Source organism: Sceloporus occidentalis, unplaced genomic scaffold (genome assembly GCF_023333645.1).
Source record: "Sceloporus occidentalis isolate IW3139 unplaced genomic scaffold, rSceOcc1.0.p SCAF_14, whole genome shotgun sequence".
In the NCBI taxonomy this organism is placed as follows: domain Eukaryota; kingdom Metazoa; phylum Chordata; class Lepidosauria; order Squamata; family Phrynosomatidae; genus Sceloporus; species Sceloporus occidentalis.
Window position 1 is genome coordinate 15,485,373 of NW_028316994.1, and position 12,686 is coordinate 15,498,058.

At 42.5% G+C, this 12,686-nt stretch overlaps 1 long non-coding RNA gene across 1 annotated transcript in view; it reads left to right on the plus strand.

Moving 5' to 3' along the window:
• The first annotated feature begins 309 nt into the window (after positions 1-309).
• LOC149304217 (uncharacterized) overlaps positions 310-12,686 on the plus strand; it is a 28,148-nt gene continuing 15,771 nt past the window's right edge. Inside the window, exons 1-2 of the long non-coding RNA XR_016271980.1 lie at positions 310-1,044; positions 1,159-1,267. This is a non-coding gene — a long non-coding RNA (uncharacterized LOC149304217). The remainder of the gene's footprint in view (positions 1,045-1,158; positions 1,268-12,686) is intronic.

The window sequence follows — 12,686 nt, forward strand, 5'->3', positions numbered from 1 at the left end:
TGGAGAAGGTGGGTGGGGGAAAGAGAAGGGGTGGCATATGCCAGCCTGATACCCGGAGCGATTCTGCATGGGGGAGGGGCGATGACAGCTGGCACAGAGCAAGCCGCCCGCCCTGCCACCCTCCCTTCCCTCTGCGGCATTCACTTCACTCGCCAGCTCTAATGCCAACTGGGCGGGGGATGGGGTGGGGTGGGGTGGGGAGAAAGGCAAGAGTTTGAGATGCCAGGTTGGTGCACGATTACAGCAAAGTGGCGGATGGGAGGGGGGCAAGGAAGGGAAGGAGATAGCAGCTGGCAAGGCTGTGTGCCCACGGGGAGGCGAAGGCACTAGAGGGCCAGCGCAACTGTTTGGCATCAGAGAGGAAGCTGGTGCTGCGCGTGCATTTTCGAGTGCTGGCACGGTGCCCCCCGGCCCATCCACATTGTTTGGCACCAGCCGGTATTGGGAGGCATGGAAAGGGAATGACAAAAAGAGAGAAGCAAAAACACAGAAAGGAAGATGAGAGATGTGTCGGTGTGCTTTGATGACAGCGGGCATCTGAGACGGGACCCGGGCAGAGCTTGCGGGCGCTTGGGATGAGACAGGGAATGACCCAAGAATGAGCTTTGGAAAGAGAAGAGGATATGTTGATGATTCGCACTGGGAAAGACGGGAAGTGGGCAAGGAAGTTGGGTAAAATCCTCTACATGGGGATTGCCGTGGTTGGAAGAGGGTAGCTGCTTGACTGAGCCGCCAAGATGCGGGTATGGGCACCTTGACCCATTGTGCATTAAACGTCTCCTCTTTTCTCACACCCACCCCTGCTCCTGTCGCTTTTCAAACTGGCACACCTGTGCCCATCTCAAGTTGGCACTGAGTCAAAGCTGGTTGGGGCTGGCATCACCCGCACTGGCACGTGAACAGAGTTGCTGATCTTGGCACTGCGGCAAACAGTGGGAAGAAGAGGAGAATGATAAGTTGCTGCCATTACAGCTGCCTGGGTACAGCCTTGTAGTAGCAGCGGATCTACTGATGGGCGTGGAAGAACGCGGGCATAGAAAATTGGTAGATTAAGTGGCATTTGGTTTGGTGGGCTTGAGATCTTTGATCTATCAATGTATCTACTGTCCATCGTCTATCTATCTATCTATCATCTCTCTCTCTCTCTCTCTCTTTCAGTGGCACCTACGTGACCATGAGAAATATTGAATTGTGGATGTCTGCGAGTCAAGACCAGAAGATAGAAGGATCTGGAATCTTCCATCGGTCTCCTTTGTGAACGTTTGAGGTTAGATTCAAATTTTCTTCTCCTAGACTTGCAGGAATTGCAATTGTGGGTTCTCCAATAGCAATTTGAGAGTGGGAAGTGATATGAGAAATGTGTGTATTGGGAATATCAAGAGATGGATGGGTGTGGTAGATGCCCCAGGCTAAAAGAAGACGTTGTGCTGATTGGAAGAGTGGGAGGCTTCCAGGAACCAGCTCTCTGAGGCTACTAGCCAAGGTGGGGTTTTGTCCCTTTTGGCTATTGGATAGTAGAGAGATTAACTCTACTTTCATGTGCACCTTTCATGTTCTTTAGAAACAATGGCTAGACATTGGCTGGAGGAATTCAAAGTTCAAGGGGCAGCTTGAATTTTCATTTTCAATTATTGATGTTGGGTTGTTTTTTGTTTTGTTTGTTTTTTCATTTGCCTCCCACCCTTCCTTTATTTATTTTTTTAAGATTCTGGATTTTTTGAGGATACATTCATTTCATTTTCTCCTTCTGCCTTCCTTCGCTAGTGCGCCAAGGTAACTGGAAGATCAGGTTTTTAGTTGCCTTCTTTGTTGACACCATGACGATAGAGATTAACATGAGGACTGTGTTCAAAAACAGAACGTTCACAACTTGTTTGGCTTCACCAATTTTTGTCTCTGAAGTGTTTGTGTTCATTTTAAGTACTTTCATGAAATTTGCTGGTTTATTTTGTGTGTTTTTAAAAAAGGGTTGGTTTGTACTTTTGAGGCACCTTGCAGCACCAATGTTATGCCTCTTGATTTAGAAGTAAGTCCCATTGAGTTCAAAGAGCCTTACTCCCAGGAAAATGAGTATAAGATTGCAGACATATTAAGGAGGGGGGAAAATACGCTCATTAAAAACCTTTTGATGAAGACAATGGTTCGTGCCATTTGCACTAATTATTTAAAGAGCACGACAGTCTTAAATCCCTTTAAAATAGACTAGAAGCCTACAATCAAAAGAATTACCTAGTTAATTCAAATAAAAATGTGGCAATGGCATATCAGCTTCTTATTGGTCTTTATGCTCTTTCCCCTTAAATACAGTTCCTTCTTCTTTTACAATTTTTTCACGGCTCTTCTGCCATACGCCCACATTTCTTTTTTTCTTTCCTTCTGTCCGTTTCACAACCTTCCTTTCTCTTGGGCTCCTGACATTTTCACTTCCTTATCTCCTAGAATCTCTTCTTAGTCCTCAGGTTGTGCTTTAAAGCTCCTGTCTCAAAGGGCTACATCCCAAATAACCTGAGAGTTACTCCATCCCTAACACAAAAATCATCCTGCAAATATTCCAGCAGCTTTGTTCCCCAAGAACCTGGAATTCTTGGGAACCTTCCCTGTCATCACCAAGGCTTAGCCAACCCAGTGCATTGCCTTTCACCTCCACTTGCACAATGCAATATAGATGGGTTTTTAAGTAGGTTTAACTATGGGCCCTTCCTGGCAAGAAATTCATTTGAAATATGTTGCCAGAATCAAGAGACACACATAGCTGGCTTAGAACAAAGACAGCTCTGATTAAAATCTGATTAAAGCCCTACATTTTAATCTATGATTAATAAATTACTTGATTAATCATCTCTATCAAGACTTCAGTCCTAATAAACTGTAACAGATCATTTTCATCAAGGAGAATTATTTTCAGTCCCAAAAGCTTTACAGCAAGAGCTGCTGTAACAGACAGGTAGGGATCCTGAGTCTGCACAGATTTTCTGTGTTGTCAGATTTTCTGTCAAATTCCTTTCAGGGTTTCAGTTTCCTTGCATCATTGTTGCTCACTTTGCTAGAGAGTCTCTTTGTAAGTACAAAATTCCCTTTCTCCATTCTTTGTATAGAGAGGTTGGAAATTCATGTTATAACACATTTTGCAAGTGCAAAACGTGACCCACAGACCCCATGACCTAAATGTGTGGTTACACCAGCATTTATCTGAGAACTATAGGGCTAAATTTAAAGTCACCTTCTTCAGTGTGTTTTCATCAGCTCTTGAGCAACTTGAAATTGTTGGTTTTCATCCATGACATCCTTAATAATTTCCTTTGATCTGTGCAATCCTTTAGGATGGACAGAACACCTTTTTCAGGCTAAAGTTTTTCAAGTCCCTGCATTCCAGAACAGGGCAGAGCTAAGAGAAGGAAATAGGATAAAAATGCAAACTGGGTGGGTCAGATTCTTATTAATTTGGACATGTGCAATTCTCAGTGCTTTGGACATTCGCCAACCAACTCAGCACACAAAAACTAGCTCAGTTTCATGTATGCCTATTCAAATGTAAGATCCCGTGGAATGGTTGTCAGACATGCAAAGCACAGTTCAGTTTTACTTGAAGATGAAATCCCCTAAACATGTTTAGAATTAAAGAGCAGTTTTTTTAAAAGCTGGAATACCTTTTAATCCTATCACTATTTAGAGATGGAGGCAAGGTTTTGCTGCTCTTTCTTCAGTGCTAAGCAGGGAAATCTCAGCTCTTACGGCTTACTTACTTACTACTTATTGCAACTCAGAGTTAAGAAGCTGGGTTACACAGTTCTGGAGGGAAAGAGTTGCCCAGTTGTGAACTCCTATAGGCTTGAGACTAACCATCTCTGCTGTAAGACCATCCCTTGGTGTCCATAAAATGTCATAGACACCCAACATGCATCACCTGCCTACAGAGAAGAGTGTCTTTCAGAACATTCTCCCCCCAAAGATGCAGAACATAGGATCATAGAGTTGGAAGAGACCTCAAGGACCATATAGTCCAACCCCATTCTGCCATGCAGGAATACACCATCAAAGCACTCCCAACAAATGACCATCCAGCCCCTGTTTAAAGAACTCCAAAGAAGGAGACTCTGCTACCCTCAGAGACAGTGTATTCCACTGTCAAACTACTCAGGATGTTCTTCCTAATGTTTAGATGGAATCTCTTTTCCTGTTGTTTTATTCCATTGATCCATGTCCTATTCTCTGGAGCAGCAGGAAACAAGCTTGCTCCATGCTCAATATGACATCCCTTTGAATATGTAAACATGGCTATCATGTCACCTTTCAACCTTCTCTTCTCCAGGGTAAACATACTGAGCTCCCTAAGGCATTCCTCATAAGGCTTAGTTTCTAGATCTTTCACCATTTGGTCACCTTCCTTTGGACATACTCCAGATTGTCAACATCCTTCTTGTGCCCAGAACCAGACACAGGATTCCAGGTGAGGTCTGTCACCAAAGCTGAATAAAGTGGCACTATTACTTCCCTCAATCTAGACACTATCTGCCTATTGATGCAGCCTAGGCTCTCATTGACTTTTATAGCTGTCACATCACACTGCTGTTATAGGTGTAAAAAAGGCAATTTTTTTAATGCAACAAAACATTAGGTAATATTTGCTTCTGATTGCTCAGTTGTTTTCATAGTTTTTTCAGCCTCTTGTTTGCTTTTAGCATGGGTGGTATTTGTGGTATTTACGTTGGCACGGTTATTATTTTTCATAGTTTTGTACATCTACCCTGGATTCCATTTGGATAAAGGCTAATTAAGAAATATTTTTAATAACTGGAACAAATTTAGAAAGGTTTTTTGGTAGATGAGTCACAAAATGCAGAGCTAGGAAGCAAGCGCTGTTTAGCTCAAGGGGCAGCTTCCTGTCTAATGCTTCTGCTCAGGATTTCAGCCTTGTAGATTGAGGAAAGTCTGAGCATGATTGCCTTGCAAGAGTATTTTAAAGACTTTGATCCTGCGTGGACATAACCCAAACCATGTTTTTCCTCCTTAATTGCTGAGCGACAGCTTTCTTGTCCTGGAATGGTATGTGGAGTCTGACATCTGCAATATTTAGCTGTGACACATTCAGTTGATTTTGAAAATCTCCATTTTGAGAATGGGCTGCAAGCACTCAATGGGACTGTGGCCACATCTGGCCTCATATTTGAACTTTTCTATTCCTTTCCCCCATCTCCTAGTTTTGTACTACCTAGGCTGATGAAGGGTTCTGGATAACTTGGAAGCTTGAAAACTTTAGTGGCATTTTGTTTGCACTTAAAAATGTATTGTCCAACTGGATTTTTAAACAATATTTCCCACTTCACAGAGCATTATTGCTCGCTTGCTCCCCTTCCACAGAGAAGTAGTACGCCTGTATCCACCAAACCATGGTTTGGGAAGTAACAAGGGTTGTTTGCATGCATTTTCATTGATAATATCCTAAGTACAAGGTAGGGCTAACCAAAGCAATATTTTGAAGCATATTAGAAACCATAACTGTGGGTGTCTGAGTGTTTAAGGCCACAAACCAGACTTAACATTAACCATGATCAAGTATTGTATCTACTCAGGGTCTTTGTTGTTTGGGCTGGCATTTGATCACTATGATGACGCATTGTATTAATTTTCTTTAAAGAAAGCATGGCTGCCTGATGCACGCTTCATGCATATCTTTATGCTTCAATTGATATTTCTCTGTAGTTGTAGATGCATAGGGCTGAGCCATTGTTTTCATTGTATTTTTGTTTCTTCTACTTTGTTTCTGAGCCATAATGTACAAACAAATCTTCTCATGTTGTCCATTTCAACTTCAGGAACTGCTTTCCCTATTAAGCTGAGACATAGTTTTATATTTCTTCTTTTATGTCAGGACTGGGGAACATCTGGCCCTGCAGATTTGGTTCAGCCCCAGCACCCATCATCCTTCACCACTGGTTGTGCTGGCTGAGGCTGATGGGAGATGCAGGTGAATAATATCTGGAGGATCAGATTTTTTCCCCCAGTTCTTGTCTATCTATTTCTTCCTCTGTGAAGATCAGAGCTATACTGTGGCCAGCTTTCACAAGCAAAAGTACACTCAGCATTGGTGTTAGGCCAATGCTACTGCTCAATTACACAAGTAATTTTAACAACTTGGTTTAGGGAATAGCTATTCAAGGCTATTTAATGGACATAGTTAATCACAAAAGTCCACAAGCCAGGTGGGGAAGTAGTTTCAGCAGCTTCACAAGACAACTTTCCACAGAATTCTTAAGTAAACCAGGGCTGGCTATGTTCCAGAGGACTGTACTGCCACATTTGTGGCTTCTATATAACTTTGGAGGGCCACATCACAGCCTTTTCAATAACCAGAAGCAACAACATGTCACTTCCAGTTGTCTTTGGCTCATTTGAGATGGGGTTTTGTTTTGTTTTGTTTTGTTTTGTTTTGTTTGGGGGATGAGAAGCCTCCCAAAACAGTAGACAGCCCCACAAAGTGTTTTTCGAAACATGTTTGAAGCCTTTTCTTTCTGCACTGAAGATTTGGCATGTGTGTGCCAGGCCTACACTGCCCTCTCCAAGGCATGCTATGGCACATGGACTACACAGTTCTCACGGCTGGAGAAAATTCTGTGAATTGGTCAGGTTTTGAAATAGCTTGGATGCATAGAGCAGAATATCTTAGATGGTGTATGCAATATTCTGCAATGTCTTCTAGTGTGCTATATTCGAGGCAGAAAATCAGCAGGACCAACATCATCTTAATTGTGTGTGTATATCACACGTACACACACACACACAAGTCTATGTATGGATTTGTTAGTATGGGACTGGAGAAGTTTTAATGAGTCAACCATTAACTGTATGTGTGTGTCTCACCCTTACACACACACACACACACACACACATATATATCTGTGGATTTGCTATCGTGGAACTGAAGAAGTTTTAATGAGTCAACCATTAAGTGGCAAATTATTTTTGCTAATCAACATTGGTAATGATTTTGCAATACCCACGTAATGTGAAATGCTTTGCGAGAAGAAACTTTGCCAGGACCCTGAAAGAAATTAGTTCACCTTTTTTTTTGGTGTTTGCATGCATGAAGAGTTCTGTAGAACTTGTCAGTACAGAGCAGGTATGCTTTTATTCATTTTTTGTTGGCAATGGAGAAGTAAAAGATTAATATGCTGCTGTTGAGAACTGGAGTTTGGTTTGAGCCAGAAGGCACTGCTGGGTTGCCCCAGAAGTGATTTTCTATGATGGTGGAGTGAAAATTTGGGATTGGGCTTCAGCCCTGGGACCATGCTGAGCAAAAAGGTAGTGCAAACGCCATCAGGTGTGTTGAGAAGTCCAGAAATTATGTGCGACAGAATCCATTTTGGGATTGTGGGCTACAGGGAAGGTATTGCTTGTTTTGAATGTATTTGCATCTTTAAAAAAAAAGTCCAAGAGAGGGTTATACAGTACTTAGGCTTGCCAGAACTCAAGACCTTGGCCCAAGTCTCCAGTTTTTATGGGTAATCTCCAAGTGGGAAACAAGGGTGCAAGTTCTCCTGGGGGGGGGGGCATGCACAGCTCCAGGAAAGGGCTGTGTACAAATCTCCAAATCTCCTAGGTTACTACAGTTTTCAGAGTTTCATTGATTTCTTATGCAGCTTGCAGACTCTCCAGGGGTCTCTGTATTTCCATAGTTTGCTTCCTCCATCCCTCCCAGTTATCATAGTGCAAGGGCCGACTCTCCATTCTGCTCTGCCTACCTTTGGCTACAAGCAAGTAAGCTAGATTTTGAGTTGACTTTGACAACCCTATGGATGAGAGACCTCCAAGTCACCCTATTCTCAACCGCCCTGCTCAGCTCCTGCACATTCATGCCATGGCTTGTTTGGTTGAGTCTATCCATTTGGAATACAGTCTTCCTTTTTTCCTATTGCCCTCCACTTTACCAAGCATTATAGTCTTTTGTAGCGAGTCCTTTCTTCTCATGATATGGCCAAAATAGAACAGCTTCAGTTTAGTCATAACTGCATCCAGGGAGAGTTTGGGGCTGAACTGATCTAGGACCCATCCCTTGGTCCTTTTAGCAGTCCAAGATATTCTCAGAACTCTTCTCCAGCTCATCTCAGATGCGTTTTCTTCCTATCAGCTTTCTTCACTATCCAGTTTTCACAACCATACATAGAAACAGGAAATACGATGGCATGAACAATCCTAATTTTAGTATTTAATAATGTATCTTTATGCTTCAGGATCTTATCTAGTTCTTTCATAGCTGCCCTTCCAAGTCCCAGCCTTCTTCTGATTCCTTCTGTGCTCTGATTGATGATTGTGAGCCCAAGTATGGAAAACCGTGGAACTATTTCAATCTCTTCATCATTTACTTTAGAATTATGTAGATTTTCTGTGGTCATAATTTTTGTTTTCTTTATGTTCAACTGTAAATCTAACTAGATTAAATGTTCCTTATCTAGTCTCCCTAAGTAAGGCCCTGGACAGGTGGGCCTATAGTGCGCCCTCATCACGTGCTAGGGGTTGGCCGAGGGCGCACCACTCATACGTGCCTCACCCCAGCACGTGACGAGGGCGTCAAAATGGTGGCGCCCTGTACACACGGGCATCGCCATTTTGACATGACGGACGCTTAGCATCTGCACGTCACACCCCCTTGTGATGTCACGAGTGCACCATTGGCGCACTGTGGTATCACAAGGGCGCCGCAGAAAGAACCCACTTTTTGCCATGCGAGGAAGCCGCATGGTTTGTCCTCTGTGGCTTCCTCGCATGGCAAAACAAGGCGCTGGCAGACTGCCCTTTTTGGGCAGTCTGTACCCCGCCTAAGTGAGTAGAAATAATTCCCTGGTTCCATCTTGATTTGGGAATAGCCAGATCTTTAACTAAGATTTCTGCCTTCATTTTCAAAGAGGAAATTAAGTTCTTTCTCTGTGTGTTTAATTTACAAGCTGTTGGTACTTAACGCATATCACTTAATGACATCACATGGGGCTGTTTTGGCCTGGAAACCTTTGCCTGGACTGGTCCTGAATTGGAGAGGGTTAGGCTACCTTGCCAGTTATAGCAGTTTGATACCAGTTTAACTGCCATGGCTCTATCCTATTGAATCCTGACATTTGTTGTTGGGGTTTTTTTTTAAAGTACTGGAGCTGTCTAGCAGATATGTATTTCAGCAAACTACAAATTCCAGGATACTATAGGATGGAGTCATTATAGTTAAATTGACTGGTATGGAATTGATATAACAGCGTAGTGCTGACATGCCCTTAGTCTTTTGTGACAGTGAAGGGAAGTTGTTCTTGGTTTTTGTACATTGGAACATTGTAAACATGGAATCTGAAATGTAAGAGTCCAGGGGTCCTTTCATACTGAACAATTACACTCATCCCTCCACATTTGCAGCTTTGATTATTCATGGATTTTATTAATATGTTCTCTCTAGGAATATCTAAGTCCTCCAACACAACTCTATGGTCAACTTTAACCAAAAGTTTCAATGAAGGACCTAGAGATTCCTAAAGGTAACCCTCTCTTAGGCATCTGTAGCTTCTCCAGCACAATTCTATGTCTGGAAGATGTTGACCATAGAGTTGCACTAGAGGACCAAGAGATTCCTAGAAAGATAGGTAAAAAAGGAAAAACATAGTGTTTTTGTTATTTGTGGTTTTTCCACATTCACGGAGGTCCTGTGCCCCTAAACCCAGTGAATGTGGAGGGATGAGTGTATAATGCTTTAGAATCATAGAGCTGGAATAGACCCCAAAGGACCATCCAGTCCAACCCCATTCTGCATGCAGGAAGACAAAACCAAAGCACTCCTAACAGATGGCCATCCAGCCTCTATTTAAAAATCTCCAAAGAAAGAGACTCCATCACTCACTAAGGCAGCGTGTTCCACTGTTGAACAACACTTACCATTTTGGTGGAATCTCTTTCCCTGTGTCTTGAATCCATTGCTCCATGTCCCAGTCTCTGGAGCGGCAGAAAACAAATGTGCTCCAACCTCAATATGACATCCTTTCAAATATTGAAACATGGCTATCATGTCACCTCTTAACCTCCTCTTCCCCAAGCTAAACTTCCCCAGCTCCCTAACCCGCCTCTCATAGGAGTTGGTAGTTTCCAGACCTTTCACCATTTTGGTGGCCCTCATTTGGACACCCTCCAGCTTCTCAACATCCTTCTTGAATTGTGTTGCCAAAAACTGGACACGATATGATTCCACTGCAACTGTCATGGCAACATCCGCATCCTAAGGTGTGTAGTTTGGTGAAGCACTAGCATCCTCTGGATGAGAATATCTCTTCCAAAATGGCATATCCCAAGCTTCCATACGATGTTGCCCTGACAGTTAAAGTGGAATCATAGCACTATAATTGTGTTGTCTGAAAGGGGCCCAGGAAGGACTATACCATGCTTTTGAACAGTTAGAATAAGCTTGATGACTTTATTTCCCTTGAAAAGAAGACACCTATGGTACTGCCCATCTCCCCATGGCATCTCTCACTTATGGAATAGGGCAGGCAGGGAACAAGCAACATGATGCTTGGCAGATGTTACTCTGACCTGTGCAGCTCTTTCTTTTTAAATCATGCCCAAATATTGGGGCAAAAATATCCCCTCTTTTGTTTCCCGAGCCTTCAGCCACCGCTAAACAATTCTATTTCCTCCCTAGTCATGAAGACTAATATACACACACACACACACACACATAAATATATATATATTCTTGTGTTCATTATGCACCTCAAGCAATGCTTCCACATTGCTGTTGCCTAGTTAACCATCCTACACCATTTGTTTTTCATGTTTAGATGTGCTTGGCTGTGTGCATATTTGTATTCATCACTGTTGGATGAAGTAAACATTTTATTCGTACAGACTGAGTCTCCCTTATCCGAAATGCTTGGGACAAGAAGTGTTTTCGATTTTGGATTATTATTATTTTTTTGCATTTTTTGCATACATATAAGGTGATATCTCAGAGATGGGACCCAAGCCAAAACCTGAAATTCATTTGTTTCATATACATCTTATAAACATAGCCTAAAAATAATTTTATACATATTTTTTAATAATTGTGTGCATGAAGCAAACTTTGTGTAGACTGTACCATCAGGAAGCAAAGGTGTCACTATCTCCGTCATCCATGTGGACAATTTTGGATTTGGGAATATGTTGGATTTTGGAATATTTTGGATAAGGGAGACTCAACCTGTATGTATGTGAGAGGGAAAGGCAGGCATTTTGTGAGGGTCTGCAAACATAGATAGCAGTGAACAGACAGAAGGGGAGGCCTGTGGGGTCTCTGAATGTCACATACAAACCAAAGGACAGTTAGGAGCTGTGTCCTGTTGCTAGGATGGCAGTACACAAGCAAGGAGTTCTGTACAAATTGGAATTATTGGAGTACAAATTGGAAAGATATTGGATGCCACAAGCAACTTTGAATCACTCTAGTGTGGCAAAGTGAAAGCTGGCTCTTGCTGAATATATCAACCAAGGCTGATAGATACCTTGAGACTCTTTTAATCTCTCAAAGTAAATGGTGATCCATGGTGGCATTACTTCAGGGCACCTGGCTGTAGGGACAGGAAGCAACTGGTCTGCCACATTTTCCAATGAGGCCTTTCTGTGATTTACAGTGGATCCTTGTTATATGCTGGGGTTTGGTTCCAAGATCCCCCGTGGATAACAAAATCCGTGGATGCTCAAGTCCCATTAAATATAATGACATAGCAAAATGGTGTCCCTTATAAAAAATGGAAAATTAAGGTTTGATATTTGAAATTTATACTTTTTTTGAACATTTTCAAACCGTGGATGCTTGAATCCGTGTATAAAAATCCGTGTATCAAAAGGGCTGACTGTATTAGTCAAATCTATACCCCTCTTCCTTAAAGAGTTGGGAGTAAAAAAAAAATATTTTCACAATTCTGTAAAGTAGATCAGGCTGAGAGACTGCTTTGCCCATGACTAAAGATGAATTATACCCAGTTCACTTGCCATTCTAGGGTCAGTAATTCTGTCAACAACAGCGCCGTGGCATTTTGTTGGGTATAGATGAGCCGGGCATGTTTCATGTCCTGCAGGACACAAGGCAGTGAGTTGGACTCTGTATGAAGAATCCAGTGCCACAAAGTTGTGTGATTTTGGTCTAACTTTGAGAACTCAAGTGGGCCTTGTCCTTGTGTGTCTTCAAATCATTTCCAATTTATGGTGACCCAATCATGGGGTTTTCTTGGCATGATTTTTTCAAAGGGAAGGCCTTTGCCTTCCTCTAAAGCTGAGAGATGTGCCGAAGTGGGTTTCCATAGCTGAGTGGGGTTTCGAACCCTCATACGCTGGCTCCCCAAATAGGCCTTGCATGTACAAAATTTCTCAGAGCCCTACAAAATGGTGCCCATTTCCGTGGCAACAGAAAGGAGGACCAGTTCCACATTTTCCTAGCTAGAGGTACCATGGACAAATAGTGGAGAAATTATTCCCTTTACTTCTTTCAAGATTTTTGAGGTTGCAAAGGGCAGGAAAAAAATGGGAGAGATGGTGGAAGGAATGAGAATTCCTTTTGTCAGTGGAAGCAAATGGTAGAAAGTGGAGATGGTTGATGGATTCAGGAGACACAATGGCCCTAACGAAGGAGTGTGGCTAAAAGATGCACTTCAGTATGTCCTCCAGAGCAAATAAGTGCGTTT